The sequence below is a fragment of the Marmota monax genome, unplaced genomic scaffold (genome assembly GCF_021218885.2).
Source record: "Marmota monax isolate L192 unplaced genomic scaffold, Marmota_monax_Labrador192_F-V1.1 WCK01_AAM20220418_F8-fsc00099, whole genome shotgun sequence".
In the NCBI taxonomy this organism is placed as follows: Eukaryota; Metazoa; Chordata; class Mammalia; order Rodentia; family Sciuridae; genus Marmota; species Marmota monax.
Window position 1 is genome coordinate 4,380,853 of NW_026692126.1, and position 19,612 is coordinate 4,400,464.

At 38.4% G+C, this 19,612-nt stretch overlaps 1 protein-coding gene and 1 non-coding gene across 10 annotated transcripts in view; one reads left to right on the forward strand and one right to left on the reverse strand.

Moving 5' to 3' along the window:
- Positions 1-19,612, reverse strand: part of Nr5a2 (nuclear receptor subfamily 5 group A member 2) — a 133,886-nt gene that overhangs the window by 70,065 nt on the left and 44,209 nt on the right. The gene's annotated exons all lie outside the window — the stretch shown is intronic.
- On the forward strand, positions 12,539-12,646 carry LOC124107201 (U6 spliceosomal RNA). The gene has a single exon (XR_006856319.1). It is a non-coding gene; the product is annotated as a U6 spliceosomal RNA (small nuclear RNA).

A 19,612-nucleotide genomic window follows, 5' to 3' on the forward strand; every position in this document is an offset into this window, starting at 1 on the left:
ATCATTGAGCTACTGTATAAATAGAGTGTAAGACAGGGCTTGGGCTCAATAAATAACAGCTTTTATTAGTGAACATCACTGTTCTTTCATCAAAGTCAGAACTAGCTCCCAACTCCAGCTCAATCCAATGACAAAGAAAAGAAGAAGCCAATGCAAAATGCTCATAAACAGGGTGCCAACGCCAGGCTTTTGTCTGAATATGACCACGCTGCTAATTCTCTTACTGTCTTGGGGGCTAATTGGAGATAAACCATAGCTGTCATACAGGCCCAGAGGGACCCTGACTTCAGGGAGATGAATACTAGGGGACCTGCTGCCCCTTAAAGGCAACTCAAGGTAGGGTGGCACCAGGTCACATAGGACCAGGATCTCTGGAACTTCTACCGTGCTCCACGGGGGCGTGGGGGTGTGAATGTGAGCACAGATTGTGGGGAGAAGGACAGGTAGAGAAAAGCTGGGTCCTTTTGTTAGTGACTTAGACACATATCCATGCTGTTTCCCAGAGCTACCCCCAGCCTTAGCAAGGCTACCAGCCCCACCAGAAAAGCAGCCTGAGGACCACTGGCAGAAAAATCCTAAGATTCTGAGAAGGGCTTCTATTTCCGTAGGGGTTTCTCTCACCACTCCACATACTTGCTGACCTAAAAATTCCAGTTTAGGGGCCTGGGGGATGGAGGTCAGTGGTAGAGCGCTTCCCTAGGATGCACCAGGTCCAGGGTGTACTGGGGAGTATGGGGGTGGTGGGGTGGGAGAAGGTTGGTTCTAGTTCTCCAGTTTGCATCAGATTTTAACCCCTGTGGAAGAGTAGATAATGCCACGAGAGTGATAATATTTAAATCAGTGGTTTGACAAGTGTGGTCAGGGATCTAAGAGGTTAAAACTATTTTCTCAATTATACCAAGATGTTATTTGCTCTCTTGACCCTCCACCTCTCAGGAGTATAGAGAGGCCAAGAGATGCAATGACATCATTACTCTGAAAGCAGATGGAATGTGTGCTTGTGAATTCTTGGGTTTTAACGATCTCTCTGTTTTAACTCCTAATTCATTAATATTGATGGTCCAAACGCACATTGAGGCTGGGGGTGTAGCTTGGTGGTATAGCAGGTGAGTGAGGCCCTGGGTTCCATTCCCAATGCTTGCAAAAACATTTCGGAAAGCCTTGCACAAATTAAAGGTCTTTGGTGTCCATCATTTTCAAGAGCACAAAGTGTCCTGACACCAAAAGTTTTGGGGATCCACTGCTTTATATCAATACCAAGCATTTCCATATTATCATAAACGAATTTTGGACAAGTCAAAAATTTGGTGGGGTAATGACTGAGTTCAGATCTCTGTGCTAGAGCTTGGGAAAGAAGACAGCAATGAGTAAGGGGTGAGGAAGAAATGGGGTAGCAGCAAAAAGAGAAAAGGAGTATAATGACGATTATCAGATGTGCCCAGTTTTGCCCCAGTAGTCCCATGACTACATTTAGACTTGTCGAACCGATGGCTTAGAAGATGACGATGCCTGAATACCAGGTTGTGAAATTTTCACTTTTCTGTGATGCCATGTAAAGTTATGAATGATATTCAGGTAGGAATTGGGGCCTATCGAGAAAGAAAGTTACACTGAGCCCCTGAAAGAGAAGCACCCCATCAGGAATGGTGGTGCACACTTGCGATACCAGTTACTCTGGAGGTTGTAGCAGGAGGATTGCAAGTTGCAGTGGATGCCAGCCCTAACTTTTAGAGAAACCTAGTCTCAAAATAAAAAGTGCCCCTGTGTTCAATCCCCAGTACCAAACAACACTCATGAACTCCTGGAATACAAAACAAGCAACTCCTGAATAACCCACCCCACAGCCTTGTGTCCCTGACCCTGCCCACACAGAGTCTGTAATATGAGAACAATGCCCAAGAATAAGGAATACTGTGGTCAAAATTGTGTGACCCCACCTTGGCTCCACCTCTAGCTCCGTCCTAGCTGCTGTCCCTCTATAAATGTTAACACCTCTAACCAAAGGGCTTCTTCTCACCAGGAAGCAAACCCACACTTGCTCTCTTTCCCCTCAAGAGTGTAATCCTTGCTTTCCTAACGAAGTCTTTGCTCAGATCTGATGTGTCTTTAGATTCCTTTCTGAGACATCTGTCAAGAACCACTTGACGTCTCCCTCCTGCAACTCCTCAGACCCTCCTCCGGTCAAATCAGAAAACACAGGCACTCACTGGAAAGAGGGGAGCATGGGAGAATATAAAAGAAAAAAAAAAGGAGGGCAAAAGGAAGCTTCTTGGAGCTGATGAATACTTCCATATTTAACAAGCAATCCAAAATGCTAGCATGGAGCTTGGAAGGCAGGAATGGCATAACTGTTTGTAGGTGACGCCACTAAGAAGAATGTGTACAGTGAGAAGAAAAGGGAACCAAAGCAGAAACTTAGAAAACTATTGTTCAAGAGTTAGGGATCCTAGGCACAGTGGCGCACCCCTGTAATCCCAGCAGCTCAGGAGGTTGAGGCAGGAGGATCACAAATTCAAAGCCAGCCTCAGCAACAGTGAGGCGCTAAGCAACTCAGTGAGACCCTGCCTCTAAATAAAGTACAAAATAGGGCTGTGGCTCAGTGAACCCTGAGTTCAATTGCTGGGATCCCCCCCCCAGAAAAGAGTTAGAAAGATAAAGGGGAAAGAACCTCACAGGGGGAAAATGTTCAGAAAAGAATACTGATGTGCCCCACTTAGAAACTGGTCTTTTTGCTGCCAGATGAGAACTCCACTCTCAAGGGTTGGCTGTGGAGACATGAAGGTGCGGGGGTGGGGGGGTGAGGGTTACCAGGAGAAGAAAGGGCAGGGTGGTGACAGACCGGGTTTCTGTGTGAGGAGATGCTGTGCTTAGGTGTGCTTATATAAGAGGGCAGTTTTGCACACACGAGTGGACAGAAGAGAGCCAGGAGAGTGGGGAAGATTTAAAATATCAGCAAGGGATGAAAAACCAGACACTAGAAGAAGTAGAATGGGAACCACGAGGGAGAGAAGCAAAAGAAAAAGACCCCTCAAAGTTCACAAGAAGGGATTCTGAAATGGAGGCACAGACACAGCCTCTGTGGACAGCAGGCTTTAGTGTGAAGTGTGTGCATGTGTGCCCGGGAGCAGTGTCTGTGGCTGGGCCGGGGAGGGACATCTCAATGCAAGAGGGAGAGGTGTGTACCTCCTGCAGGTAGAGGGAGGTCAGAGCAAAATGGCAGAAATCACCCAAATAATCACCAGGCAGCTACATCATCAAAGACAAATTTGCCCTTTGTGTGGCTCCAATTTTAACCAAGGTCAAGGTTACACAGAAAGAAAGGAGGACTTTGGTAAGATTTCACCCTCCTTGGGGGACTTCTATTATTGCACTCACCATATTGTAATGCAATTAGGTGAACTTTTTAGTTCTAAAAAAGTTTGCGGAAGTCATTCTGTCTCCACCCTTATACCTTTCCATTAATAATAGACTTAATTATTTGGCATAAATAAGACTTGTTTGGCATACTAATGAAAGGCAGGCTGAAAGTCACTGAACAGTAAATGAGTCACCTTTTCTCCACCCCAACCCTAATTAGCATTTCAGTATCTTTACCAAGTAGTTAGAGAGACAGACTCACAAGCCATTTAAGGGTTAGAATGCCACTCCCTTCTCTCCTTTCTCTGTCCTTCAGAGGTGACTAGGGACAGGATAGGGCTTAACTTACATTACACTCAATAGAAAATACAGTTAAGATATCTCAGAGAGTTATGTTCAACTCTCGAGGAAATATTAGATGCACATGAAAAAACATATCTGCTAGCTTGGACAATAAATGTGTTGGCCTTTAGCATGTTTCTTTATATTGACTTTGTGAAATGTGATTCTTGCTTTGGTGATGCTGAGATACAGTTTAGAAATAGCATTCTAGCATATTCCCCCATAAAAATAGCACTAGATCTCATAATTTTATACAGATGCACTTGCCTCTTTGAGGGCAAATAAACAAATATTTTTTAGTTGTAGTTGGACACAATACTTTTATTTTATTTATTTATTTTTGTGTGGTGCTGAGGATCGAACCCAGGGCCTTGCATGTGCTAGACAAGTGTTCTACCTCTGAGCCACAACCCAAGACCATTTTTAATTCATCTCTGTGTCCCCAGATTCTAAGGCAGTGCAATCTATAATGTAAGCTGTACTCTACCCCTATTGTATAGGCAAGGACACAAAAGTGGAGAGAGTTAAGTCACTTTCCTAGTAGCATGTGGCAATCTAGGACTAGAGGTCAAGTCTTGACTCCAAACCCACCTAATTTCCACCTCAGGAGGCCTCTGCTGTGCTGGGAATTGACTGTCTATCCAGGACTCTGTGCCAAACCTAAGCATTTTACTGAACACATCAAATACAGCATTGGGATTCTGCTGAATGTCCTCCTCCCAAACCCAGTAGGCAGAAGCACTAGGGACCCATCAGCAGGAACCTAGCCTGAGGGGCCCTTAGGGGCAAAGTTCCCTAGACTTCTGCCTGCTTCTCATCTTCAACCATCAGATCTCAGAGAAAGCAGCTCAGAGTGTGGCCCCATGACAGAATTTTAACTTGGATTTTAGCAGTGTTCACAGTATTCAATCACAGTATTATTTTTTGCCTAGAAATCTTGGATTCCCTTTGTTCAGTGCTTCTGTTTTCCTGTTACACTTTATGGATGGTTTGCACTCTCATACTGTGTTTTTGTTATGCCAAAAATGTTGATTGTTCTTGTATTATCAAATCAATGAAGCAGAGAGAGGTTACTAGGAAGGGATTAATGCCCTGTTAAAGAAATTGGATGATATGACTTGTTATTCACTGAGAATGATGGCAGATCTATGAGATTTACATGAACAAGAGCTTTGTGAGTTTATCTGAAAGCCCACATAATGGGCCTCATTTAGCTATAACATGGAAGAACATTCTTAGATATTCTATCAACAAGCTTTAAAACCCTCTATTTATTCACATGATTTCCGCCCTTCCATGATCAAGTTCACTGACATACACTAAACATTATCTTTAAAACATTAATTTCTCCTTAAGTCATGATTTCTCACTTTCCCCTTAACTCTGAGCTTCAGAAAACTATTAGGATCACCCTTGAGCAATGCAGAAATGCACTTGAACTCACCATATATGCCACATGGGGAAAATGGTAGGATCTCAAGGGCTTACACAGGGAGAGCAGAGACATCCACTACCTGCACATCCTAGGTTACGAAGCTTTTCAAAACTACAAATGCTTTGGATAAGATTAGTGCAAACACTCAAAGATTTAGTAGCTGTGTGTAATACACCTGGAAGCCTACCTACTCAGGAGCTGAGGTAGGAGGATTGCAAGTTTGAGGCCAGCTTGGGCATCTTAGTGAGACCTGTTTCAAAAAAATAAAAAGGAGGGGTTGGGATTGTGGCTCAACGGTAGAACACTCTCCTAGCATGGGCCATGCTAGGCGGGACCCTGGTTCATTCTCAGCACCACATAAAAATAAAGGCATTGTGTTGTGTTCATCTACACCTAAAAAATAAATATTATAAATAAATAATATAAAGGAGTAAGGGTGCGGCTCAGTACTAGCAATCCTCTGGATTCAATCCCCATAATGGCAAAGAATTTAAATAAATAAATAATAGTTTGTAATGGGGTCCAGTGGCGGACACCAGCAGTTCTAGCTACTTGGGAAGTCAAGGTGGAGGATTTCAGTTTGAGACCAGCCTGGGCAATTTAGTAAGATCCAGTCTCAAAATAAAAAAAAAAAAAAAAAGGCTGTAGCTCAGTGATAGAGTGGCTCTGTGTTAATCCCTAGTACTACAAATAAATAAAGATTTATAATCATGAATACATATAATTTTGCCATGCATGGTGTGGCACACCTATAATCCCAGAGATTTGGGAGGCTGAGGCAGGAGTATCACCAAGTTCGAGGCCAGTCTTTGCAACATAGTGAAATCCCAAGCAACTTAAACTGTCTCAAAATAAAAACACAAAAAGGATCTAGCACAGTGCTAGAGCATCCCTGGATTCAATCTCCAGTACCAAATAAATAAATTAATAAAAGAAATTTTCTTTATACTCTTCATATGGAAGATTTAAGTCCAAAAATGATACCTGGTATATTACTGATACTTTATAAATATTTAAGCCTATGATCAAGAATACTATAAAATTATGGCAATATGTAAATCAATGGATGTGTAACTGATGTGATTCTGCAATCTGTAAACGGGGTAAAAATGGGAGTTCATAACCCACTTGAATCAAAGTGTGAAATATGATGTATCAAGAACTATGTAATGTTTTGAACAACCAACAATAAAAATTTAAAAAAATAATACTATAAAATTAAATTTATAATATTATAAAATTAAATTAAACTATAAAAATGTAAGGAAATCTGAACTTCATATTGCTTAGTAGGTCCTAGGGATACATGGGACCCATCATGAATACTTGACTCAATCTTTTGTTATCCATTGACAATTAGAGGTTTTGTAGGAATCCTTAAAATGCATTAAAATTCTTCTCTCACCATTTGAATTGGTTAAAAAATTGTGTATACTCTCATATTCAATGTATGACTTACTAAAAAGTGTTGGGAGAACTTAAAGGAAATGTCAACTGAGTACTGTATTGAGAATTACTGGGATAACAAATAATATTGTTACTTAAAACACAGATGGAATTAATTCCTTTCATTTTGATTTTGTTTTGCCATACTGGGAATTGAATCCAGGGCCTTGCACACGATAGCACTCTACCACTAAGGTACATACCCAGCCCTTTTTTTTCAATTGTATTTTGAGACAGGGTCTCATTAAATGGCATTAATTCTTTTGGATCAAATGAATTGATTTGAATTTTAGAAATACAGTAAGTTAAACTATTGTATAATGTCTTTAAAAATTTTTTCTTATTCTACCCTACCATATTTGTACATAAACCAATAAAAATGAAGTTGCTTATAAAATGACATTAAGGTCATAACACTGTTTTACATTGTTGATTGATATTCGTAACCTATTGTCTCATTTAAACTAACTATTAGAAATGCCAGTTTTGGAAATCTTATCTGGTAGAAAAATTGTTGACTATTTAATCTTTCAATGAAGGTATATGTAATTATTTTCAAAAGTCTGAATTTCAGTCCAAAATTATTTAGAAGGTAAAACTCTAAGGTAAATAGTCTGAGTTTAATTTCTCAGGGCTTGTGTTTGAAGGTTTGTCCCAATTTCAAAATAGATAAACAAACAAATGCCTTTAGGTGCTTGAGTACCTTGTTTAGATTAAAAACAGATGAATAAATGTAAAAGCTTTGTAGGTTCACAGTCAGTGTTTTCAGGGTTTATGTTGAGAAGCTGACAACTAGTTAGAAAAGCCTGGCTGGACTAATCAATTATTCAGATCATCATTAGATGCCTATTATATACAGAATCATGGGAATTGTGTCTCTTTGCAGTATTATATTAAAATCATGAGTCTAAATACTCTTAATGTGGAATGAAAAGATAAGCAATCTTAATATTACACCAAGACTCACTCCAAACAATGAATTGACTTTTATGTCCATTATGTAAAGGACGTTGTTTCAGTTTAATTTCTATTTTTTTTTAATTTTTAATTTTTGTGGTGCTGGGAATAGAACCCAGGGCCTCACACAGGGTACAAAGCACTCTATCAACGAGCAAACCCCTAGTCCTATTTTATATTTTAAAAATAACAATTATGTCCCATGGTACAAAACACTGAATATGATTCTAATAACATGAACAACAACAAAAATCATTCTTTGTTCTTTTAGGAACTTCTAGAATCGAATACACAAATTTGGACATAATTTCTAGAATGTAAACAAATTGATCTTTTAGAAAAGAAAGTACATCTGTTGTATGCAAGTATGTTTCCCCCTAATGCACGGAACTTTCTAGACTAATGAAAACAAAAATTTCCTCTTACCAAAGCTTTTGGGGAGCTGTTACCTACCAAATATATGCTATTTCTTCCTCCAGTGAGAACAAACATACCCTCTCTTTTCTCTCTCTGGCAGTTGGTGGGTGAGGTGGGGGCTGGGGGTGGGGCAAGCTCTTAGATTCAAACCATAGGAAAACCAAAAATAGATGCAACCAGACACCTGCTGAAAACAGTGACAAATCCCACTGACACTGCAGTGACCCCCAGTTAGTCAAGATTTAATTAAGGGGCATAATTAAGTCAGTGGAACAGAACACTAATGAGTGTTTTTTTTAATACGGGTAATTACACGTAAAAATACAAACTGTGATGGAGCCCCAAATATATCATTAAAATTAACAGTATAGAATAACAGAGCACTAAGGGTGTCTCCTCTATTGCTGTTAAAAAAAGAGGGGGGAGCTGACTTCATCTCAGGTTGAATAAAACTCAGGCAAGTTTATGTTGGCTTCATGCTGGGAACATTTGTTATTCTAATTTTGCAACAATAAGTGACTATGTGTATTGAGATCCTGTTTTCAATGCAGATTCCATTGCTTTGAAGTCTTTCTGAGCTTAGCATTTTGTCCAACTGCAAATGAGCAATTAAAAGACTGTTTGCAAGTATTTGGCTTCCTATGGATGGGCTTATGGAGGTGTCCATCTGAGCTGGGAGACTTTGACAGATGCAGAAGACAGTGACATTATTTACTAATGCAGAATGAGCTTCCGTGTTAACCAGTCATGTCGGATTCTTTGTCTGGATCTTTGCTTTAGTAAGCATTGACATAACCCACAGAGCTGGGGGTGTACAGACTGGGAAATATCACAGAAGACTCTAAATACGATGGAAATAGACTGGTAACCTTTCTAACATGAAAATGAGGCACTTAGGTCACAAGGGGGGGAAAAAAAGACTGAAATAACCACATTTGAGTCTGTGATTGGAAAGCATGACTGTGGTTGGGCCTCACCTTCTGCTGAGAGTGTTCTATCTATGGTGCTCTAAGCTGGGGCTCCCGGTCCAGAGCAGCCTTTGTCCATTCTTCTAAGCAACAAGTGGAAAAGCAGATTCTCTTAACTGCTCATACTCCTGATTGGATCTGTACAATTAGGGTTTTGGAATCTTTTTAAAAAGTCATCAGATTTTCTTCCTGAAGGTACTAAAATATGTCTCTCCATCTTTCTGCTTCTGGTCTCACCTTTACTTTGCAATATTCCAGAGAACAAGAAAAGAATATCTTTATGATCTCATGATTAACAGAGGCCAGTGGCCAGAAACTGCATCTTTTTATTGAGGGCTGGATTTGATTTTGGGGGGAGGGAGGCAGTGGTGAGGATGGACCCAGGGTCTCTGTGCTAGGCAAATGCTCTATCACTAAACTACATCCCCAACCCAGGTCTTGATTTCGTACATATAAGGATTGATGAAGGTCTTTTGTAAATATATGCAAAAGTATTTGTAATTTATTATATAGCAGTGCCTCTCATTCAAGAATTCAATTTTTATTGATATACATTATCAGATAAGTTGTCTAATGTTAACTTCTTATCCATACATATCAATGTGTCTAGGATGAAAATGAAAATTTTTTTTCCATGTGAAGAATTTGTTTTTGACAAAGCCAGCCAGGATAAAAATATCCACAAATAGAATTTTGACATTTTAAATAGTGGTGGGTGAACTCACCAAACCCAAGGGCAGCTGAACACAAAATAAATGGAAAGAAAAATCACCTGGTTTCTTTTCCCCTAATGTTTGCCTTCCAAACGAGCCTTATCTGGGCCAGGTGTGGTGGTGCACACCTGTAATACCAGATACTTGGAGGCTGAGGCAGGAAGGTCTTCAGTTCAAGGCCAGTCTGGGCAAGTTATTGAGACCTTCTCTCAATATTAAAGGAATAAAAAGGACTGGGGATGTAGCTCCCATGCCCTTGGGTTCAATCCCCCTTACCATTAAAAAAAAATTCTCTCTGGAGCAAAGTTAGTATAGCAGACAGAAGTTATAGGTGATTAATTAATTATAAAGTCAAAGATTTTACATATACACACCCAAATCCAGAGTGAATAATTTCAAGATATTACAAATGGAAGCATTAGAATTCCAATAGTTTTCTGAATATGAAATATATGAACACTCTATGAAGTTGAGGCCGAGTGATGTGTGCAGCCATACACTTAAACTTTTGAGAGACCATACAAGATGAATTCAAGTAACTGGTTCTGTTAATCTAGTGACCAGTTCAATTCATTTGTGACAATTGAGACATAGTTTTTGGTAGCATTGCCTGGTGGTTCTTGTTAAGAAAATGATTATGGTCTCTTTGTAAAGCATCTTCTCTCTGCCAAAGCAACTACCTTAAACTTAAAAAAAAAAAAAAAAGATCATAAAATAGGGTAAGCCATTTGTTCAAAGCTTAGGGGTAGCGCCCAAACAGTCCTAAGTCAAAAGGTTTTTCAGTGGCATCTATCATTCAAGTAAGCAACTTTGGAAAGCCAAACAACTGAATTTTGGGCCTAGCTCATCTTCCCAGACTGCCTGACATGTCTGATTCCCAACATCCCTTCCACCTCTCTGTCCTTTTGCAAGGCCACCCTTATCAAGTTATGTATGAATGAACAGAGGTGTCTTTCATCCCCTTCTTGCCTCATGGTTCAAAAGGAACTACCAAAATAGCAGCCACAAAAGCCCCACAGCCTGCCAACCGGCTTGCACACATCCCATTCTTAAAGACTTGTGAAAGGTTGGAGAGCTCAGCAAAATTTTTATGTACGGGAGCAGGCCCAAGGAAAACTCACCCGCCATAACCAATTGTGGACAGAGGATCATCTATCAGCAGGCAAATGCAGGAACTCCAGAATGTCTCTCCTCAAATGAAATAATATATCTTTGAAAGCCAATGCCCGTTTTAGGCCCGAGGCCCATATATCAAGCCTGAGAGGCTTGTGGAATCGCTCCAGGGCCATTAACCTTCCACCTGTTTCCCCTTGTCCTTCAGGATGAGACCCTGCCCTTGATTTTACTCTCTTCCCCTGTTCATCTTCCGACAGACTGTAAATGTAAAGCAGCGGGCCTGTGAAATAATTCAAAGGCAATGGACCAGGGGCATGGTTACAAATCTCTGCCACTGGCACTGTGACTTATGCAGGCAGTTTGTCACACATGAGCCAGGTGACCTCTGTGACATAACAGAGAAAAATATCGCCTGAGATCAAAGATGGGATTCGGAGCGCTCTAAGTAACTTTGCTCCATACAGTGAGCAGGTTATCTGGTATCCAAGGATTTCCCCTTAAACCAATAACATTTGTTCTAGTGAAACAGAAAAGGTAGCCCAGGGACTCCCTAATTGAAATCACTTCTGTCAAGTAGAATTGGAGCCTTTCCTGTAACATCGGGATTAGAAATTTCTGTTGTCTTGCTCGTGCTGTGTGAATGCCAGGAAGAGGCAACATAAACCCTCCCATTCAACCTTAACGCGGAGAAATTTATAGAATTGGAAAAAGGTACAAGTGAGTCCATACAGGATTTGTTAGCTTGAATATTTAAAGGTACAGTTATGAGGGTACATAAAAAGTTTTACTATAGCTTATAAATTTGCCAGGTCAAAGTAGTTCAGTAAATTTTTTTATTCATTAAAATGGATCATACATGTCTGTTGTGTATTATGGATAACATAAAAAATGATAGTAACTCAAGGAAGTCATGAGATCATGTGCATGAATTTGCTTGTGTTTTTGTTTTTGCAGTGCTAGTAACGGAACCCAGGGGCCTATGCATGCTAGGCAAGTACCCTACCACTGAGCTATATATATCTCTGCCCTTAAAGTTACTTTTGAGAGTCCAAGTTTTCTCCAAATGATATTAGAATTTAGGAAAATGCAGAATCACCCATGAATGGCTTAAAAAAAAAGAGAGAGAGAGTTAAGAGCTGAAGATGTATATGGAAGGAAATTAGCAGTTTGAATATCTTAAATGTGAATTTAAACCATTTTCTAGTTTGTATTTATTGCTTAAATTATGAGTTTTCTCCACTCATTTTGGTATTCAGACTGGTATTCTCTGTTGGGTCTAGAAAATAAAGAAGACTTCGAAGTAGTCCTCTGTAGCTAGGCCCACTGTCTCTGTAGTAGGAACATTTCATTTTTAATTTCGTCTATATTAAAAACAGAAACAATAACAGCCAGTGTTGGATTTATTGGTTGAGTGATGCAGGCACACTCCGGTTCATGCATTTCCTGTTCTAAAACAAGGAAGAACTCTAGCCAGGACATAAGTGGCATTCCCTGTTGCCCTCTACCACACATGTGCACACAATAGTATCTTTCTTTAGGTGCTACTCAAATCCTTAGCAGCCAACAACTGTAATGTGCTTTTATCATTTTTCAAGCACGCTGACACCAATGTCCAATTTCCAAAATGTTGACACTAATGTCAAATGCTTAAAAAATACAACAATACTCCCTAATTGGATCCTTATACAGTGTATATGGATCTGAACTATTACGCCATACCTGGTATATATGTACAATTAGTGTAAGTCATTTAAGAATTACAAAAATGATAATTAGAAAGTTCTGATGTGCTCGCTTCGGCAGCACATATACTAAAATTGGAACGATACAGAGAAGATTAGCATGGCCCCTGCGCAAGGATGAAAGTTCTGATGCCAAAGTTTGGAAAAATTTCAAATACCAACTTAAATCTTCACAAAAATAGGAAGCTGCCAATCTTCTTTAGTCAGCCTCTGAGTCTTTCATCTGAGACCTTCCCCAGGCTTCAAAGGGTCAATGAAGTCCTGAGGACTGCATGCAAATTTTTCTGTTTATGCATTTTTCTGGAAAGATTAATAATACCTTTCATCAGATTCTCTAATGAGTTTGTGATTCCAAGGAATGTTAACCATGACTGTGATAGTATAGATTATGCAATCTTGAAAGATTTTGTTACTATACTAAAAATAAAAAACTGGGAGCTGGGTGTGGTGGTTTAGCAGCTGTTAATTCCACCTAGTAGGGAAGCTGAGGCAGGAGGATTGCAAATGTGAGGCCAAACTTGGTAATAGCAAGACTCTGTTTCAACATAAAAAATTTAAAGGGCTAGGAATGTAGCTCAGTGGTAATGTGCCTCTGGGTTCAATAAAAACAAAACAAAAAAACAAGAAAAATTGTGAGATCTTGTAAGGATCCTAGAGGTCATCCACCTGACCTGGTATTTTTGCATCTGAGAATAAGAGGGAGCCACAAAACTCAATTTATGAAAACAATAGGTAGTGCAAATAATGGGACCCAAGATTCTCACTTCCTAAACCCAGGACCCTTCCACTATGAGTTACCATCTTCCCTTTGACTGTTGTTTGAGTCTGATTTTGTTTTATGTCACTTTAAATAATTTTTCTGTGATATACAAATCTAATTGTGAAAAATACATGTTTGCAAAAGAACATAAAACATTTTAATATTTATGGCCTTAGGCACCTATTGCTATGAATAAATGGTAAGAGGCTTTCATTTGTGGACTAAAATTTGCTTTTATAAAAATACCAATAATTAGGGCTGGGAATGTGGCTCATGCGGTAGCGCGCTCGCCTGGCATGCGTGCGGCCCGGGTTCGATCCTCAGCACCACATACAAACAAAGATGTTGTGTCCGCCGATAACTAAAAAATAAATATTAAAAAAAAAATACCAATAATTAGAATGGTAGATATTATGCCTTGAACTTTTGTTTGGTTTTCTTCCTGAAAAAAAGATCATTTGTTTATATTTCTTATGGCACAGCATACCTAAGTTTTAAGTAGCTTTGTTGCATCTATTTAGTTTTAAGTATATTTTGCAGTGTTTCTTAAAAAAAGTAATATTTAAATTACATAGATCAATCCATTGTCATATAGTAAATAAGATTAATGGATACTCCATTTTAATATTTATAAAAGTTTCAACCCAAGATCACGCAACTCTGCCTATCTTCAATAAATATTTCTACTTAATATTGTTAAATTCTATTTCCAAATTACTAAGAGAAGCAATGCATACTATTCAATTAAGTTGAACTTATTTCCCTACTAAATAAAATACTAAAATACCAAATCTAAAACACTTAAATCTGAAGAAATATAACAGTTGTTGTCAGAATTCTCAAATAAAAGTAAGATATTGGCTATTTTCAGTAAGCCACTTAAGTCATTCCTTTTAGAAAAAAGTATATGACCAAAGGGGGGGGGGGATTCTCATAATAAGTTATCCTAAAAATTTTAACTCACTAATTTTCTATGATTTAAACAAATAAAAGATGGTTAGCCTTCTGCCAGAAAAAAAAAAAAAGTCCTGGGCATGAATCACTGCTTACATTCTTTTCCATCCACAAACAATTTCATTTGGGAAGGTTGCCACATAGTATCGACAGTGACAACAAATGGCATTGTCCCATGAACATCTGTTTCCGACTCCCACACTGATACTGCAGGCCACTGGTTGGGACTTCGTTGGTCTTCACAAATTGCTGAGCCACAAAGGAACTGGAAATCACTGGTACGTTGAGGTTTTATTATTGGAACACAGGAAAACTTTATCATCATGCTGGGAAGTTCTGTATCTTTTGAAATATTGGAACCGGGGTTATGTTAGCACATTAAACCGTGCGGAAGACTACTTCTGAAGAAAGGGGAGGGAAAAAAAATCATTTCTTGTCTATTATGTCCTTGGGTTGAGGTTCCCACTTCATCTTCATATAACTTCCTCACCCACCCTCAACTAAAAACTATTTTGTTTTTTAAAGATGTTATTGAATTTCGTTTCTTGTGAAAATTGAGAGAACATTTGGAATACCAAAGAAATTCTAAGCCAACATGATAAATAAACACTATTGTTTCTTAACAAAAAAACATTAGATGAAACCAGAAGAGCTTTTGTATACACTTTTATTTTTTTCTTCTAAATTCACACTACCAAGCTGACATTGTCTGAAACCCTGGCAACAGAAAGCTCATAAAGACCCCTGACTAGAATATCCTCACCTCAGTGCCCATGGTTAAAAGGAGCCGAGCAAAGAGCTGCTAGGACCAAATCCAAAATGAACAGCATAAATGGAGGTGGTGACAAGACACAGATATGGAACTTCTGTTTTACACTTGAACCTGTGCTGTGAGCTAATGGCTTATGCTAGTCTATCAATAACCATTAAGTGCACAGGACAGATTTCTACTGGCTTACATTGTTCCTCCCCGTGGCGTTTAGTTTTAACAAAAGCAATAATGGAAATGAAAAATTTTCACAGTGGTAATTCTAAACAAAATATGCTCCAACTATTTTGCATACTCCAAAGTCATTTGCATATTGCTTCAGCTAGAGGGTCCCCCTCTTTTTGGTGGTTAAAAATGGGATGGCATATTAATGGAAATGTTGAGTAGGATGTGCAATCAATGTCTGACCTGGACACATATTTTAATGTTTAATTCTAAAAAGGCATATTGACAATCTATAAGATACTGTTTACTTCTTTTGACATTACATATAATAGTCTCTCAAAAATTTTGTGGAATAGATCTCTAAATGAAATAATCTCTAAAATCTGACCTTTCTGGTTGAAGATAAACCAATAATTAATTTCTACTGCTGAGAAATAATCCTTATACTTATTTTGCTTAGAATATGATCTTTCACCAGAATACAGTTTATGATATGTTCTAAGTATTAATCTAACTATTGCCAAATACCACATATTCATAATTTCACATGCTGAAAACCACCAAAAACATATTTTAAAAATAATCATTCAATCTATTATTACTACTTGTGGGAAAACATATTCATATTTGGATAAGTTATTTTTTTTCTTCATTTGACTCCAGTTTGTACTGATGTTTTTTGAAAATCAAAGTATTTGAAATGTATGTATCTCTCACTTTTAAAGACAGTCTACAATCTATTCTTAAATAATTACATTCATAGATACTTATCAAAACAAGAAAAAAAATCTGGGCTGGGGATGCACTTCCATGGTAGAACATTTGCTTAGCCCATGCAAGATCTGGGAGTCAATCCCCCCAGTACCACCAAAAACAGAAAAAAAGAAAAAAATGAATAAATAAACAATTGGAAATTAGAAGTAGATCTGATAATACTTATGTATAAGAATTCTTGTGATAGAACTGAAATGTGTTGTGTATTATATAGGACAATAGCTTATGTCTATATTGTTGTTTATGCTTTTCAAGGTACTTTTACCTGCCACTAGCTCATCACGGGTGGCTCTTGTAAGATAAATAAGTACAGCTATTTTCTTCCCTTCATGTGCAAAGAATCCTTCAAGATTGACTTAGCTGATTCAAATGGTAGTAACTTTGCAGTTTTCCCCTCCATAGTCAGAGTCCCTATGCTCTGCATTCTGGCAACTTATCTCATTTCTATTGTACACCCTTGGTTAAACCTAATTGTATCTTCACAGGTCTGTTTGGCTGCCAGACCTGGCTTGTGAGCAAGGACTTTGTATCTTTCTTTGGCACTGGGGGTCAAACCCAGGACTTCACACAGGCTTGGCAAATGTTCTCCCACTGAGTTAAATCCCCAGCTCTAGGGACTAGGTATTTTAATTTACCTTGTATCCCTACTGTTCAGAATTATACCTGGCACGTAACAGGACCCCATGTATATATATTTACTACAGGAGTTAATCAGGACATGGTGGTTCAAAAACAAACAAACAAACAAAAAAAACTATGTGTATTTGTGTGTTTGTGAGTATGTGTGTATTCAAATGTTTTGACCCAGGTTGTAGCGTTCATGAGTGGCTTAGGTGAACAGGCTCAGCTCCTGGTTCAGGTCTGTCTACTGTGGATGACTCCTTCCAACTTCTGGCATGAACTGACCCTCTAGAGATGTCATCTGATAATGACCAAATAAGTTAACAAAAAGGCAAGCCTTCGGTGCTGATTTTAGTAAGGAAGTAAAGATAAAATTCTTCATCACACCTTGTGTCACCCAGAGGAAACGTCAGCCTGCCAATTTTACAAACATGCCAGTAAAAGAATTTCCTTGGCCAAGTGACAGCGTGGAAATGTCCTTTTTAAAAATCAATTAACCCCCTGAATCCGAGAGCTTGCTCGGAGCATTTCCTAGGCCATGGAATACAAGGCTCATGGAGATGCTGTTCCCCTTTCTATTTCTGGGCACCTTCTTTTGTTCATTGGTGCTAAGAATAGTGGCAGAGCTGGGGGCACTATTTATAGTCCTGAAAACAGTATGGCTCTGTGAACACTTTATTCATTTATATTTCCTGTGTTTATTGTTACCTTACCTTTTTAGTAATTAAAAGTGTTCATCCAAGATTTTATTTAGTAACAAATCAGTTGTAAATAGCATTTCTTTTAATATATGAAAGCCTATCTTTAGACTCCATTAAATATTTCGCTCCCTTTCCGTATTAACTAAAAACAGATTTCAATGGTGGGGGAGGGGCATACAACTGTGTTTTCCTTCCAAATTGCATATGAAATCTAGTGATTTGACCTTTAGGTGTTTTGATTAAAAGAGTCTCAGTGTATGCAGCAACTCACACCCTCTCAAATCACTCATGTTTCCTTTTAAATGTTGAAGTAAAATTTCTAGTATGGCTACCCCACCATGCATTCATAATTAATAAACTGTAACTTTATTTTTTAGAGCTTTCAATTGTTTTAAAACATGACTAGAAAATGTAATATTAAAAATGTCCCCTCTGCCTCACAAAAAATTTCTTACTGGAAGACAACGTCTCTGAACATGGTCCCACTTGGGACTTCCCTTTGAAACAGATGAAATTTTCTGGTCCAAGAAGCACCCAAAACCAGAACCCAGTTTTACCAGAAGTACTTCTGCTACTCCTTTGACTTTTGACAAGTGACCTAGACCCTGTGCCTTTGGAAGCATGTTCTGGTGAGGACAGTCCTATCATGTATCCATCACAGCACAAACAAACAAAAATGTATATTCTGCCATCCTGAACCAACATTCTGCATCCATGGTGATCTATATAACAGTACAGACTGATTTGACCCCAGGTCGGACTCAAGGTAGTTTGTGTGCATCTACTTTTATATTGATCAATTTTGAAGACCTTCAGGGGGAAAAAAATCTGCTAAATACTGTGACTGGCTCTATGGCTGAGTAGGGAGATACTGAGGAACACAGGTGGTAGTGTTGCCTGCCATCCCTGTGAAATATCTGCTCTGCCTTTCATTCCAACCTCAAAATGCACTAGGATGGAGACAATGAGGGGCTTATCTCAAACACTCCCGTTTAGAGAAATAATCAACAGTTAATTGGAGCATTCAATCTCAAAAGCTCTCTTTAAATAAAATATTTTTTATTCCTCTGCTTTCAAAGTGATCGAACTAAGAGATTCAGCAAAAGTGGGAGCAATTATGTAAACATTTATTCACCAATTCTCAATATGGGATAATTTAGCTATTGGATTTGCTCTACACTCAAATGCAAGAGAACAATGGATTTGGGGGCACCTTTGTTGTGTGTCATTTCAATGTGTTCAAAGTGTCATTTCAATGTATTTTTACCTAATGTTTTGTTTTGATAAAGTTAAAGCGAAATAAATACTCTTCAGCTCCTAAGCCATTGTGAAACATCACATCTGTGTAGCAAGTAATTATACATCTAAGCTAATTATTGATATTAGGTATTTTTCCTCTACCTCCTGAGGTGAAGTAGGATAGTGCTCAAAGCTATGGGAAAATCTACAGCAAGAGCACATGAAATAATATTTTGTGGATATCAGTTCCTCTGTCTCCAAATGTGTTTTATCTGGTATCTTTGATTTAGAAATCAAACAACATTAAACAAAATAGTTTAAAACAAATGATTTGACTGATTGAAAATTTTTGCTAGTTAGTCATCTGGGTAAATAATTCTGAACCAAAGAAGTCAGTTGCTCAAAAAAAAAAAAAGAGCATCCCATAAAAGGGCATGTATTCAGAAAGGTAAGAAGTTTCGTTCTCATTTCAAAAGATGAACTCACTTTCACTCTCTTACAAAGGATTCCCATTTCCACTATTCCTTATGGACTCTTCCAGAATTCCCCCATTTCCTTGAGAGCCTTAACATATTGGCACTGTTATGCATCATCATAAAAACTCACATACATGCACTCAGGTATCAGTATTCTTATAGTGCAAAAGCCAGCAACTTAAACCAGTCCTTACTCAGGCTTGTCTACATGTTTAGTTAATTTTTAGATTTTTGATTAAATGTTATGCAAGAGCAGTTGGTGAAATCTATTGATGATCACTTTATTTATCTGAAGCATATTTCCTGACTGGTAGACTATTTAAAAATAGAGATCGTCAGTCACCTGAAAATATGACTGGCTCAAAATTTGCTAGGCAGCTTTCTTTTTTTACTTGAATTACTCCTTAAATGAAAAGATCCAAGCCCACATGCACAAAGGCCTTTGCCCTCCATTCATTTAACTAATGTGACAGCTTACCATGGACAGGAAAAATCACCTAAAACCCATGTGTACAAAACTACTCTTTTGAAATGCAAATCAAAACTCACAAAGATTTCATCTCCAGTTAGAATGGCACTCTTCAAAAATACAAATAACAATAATTGCTGGCAAGGATGTGTGGGCAGGAAGGTATGCTTATATACTGTTGGTGGGAATGC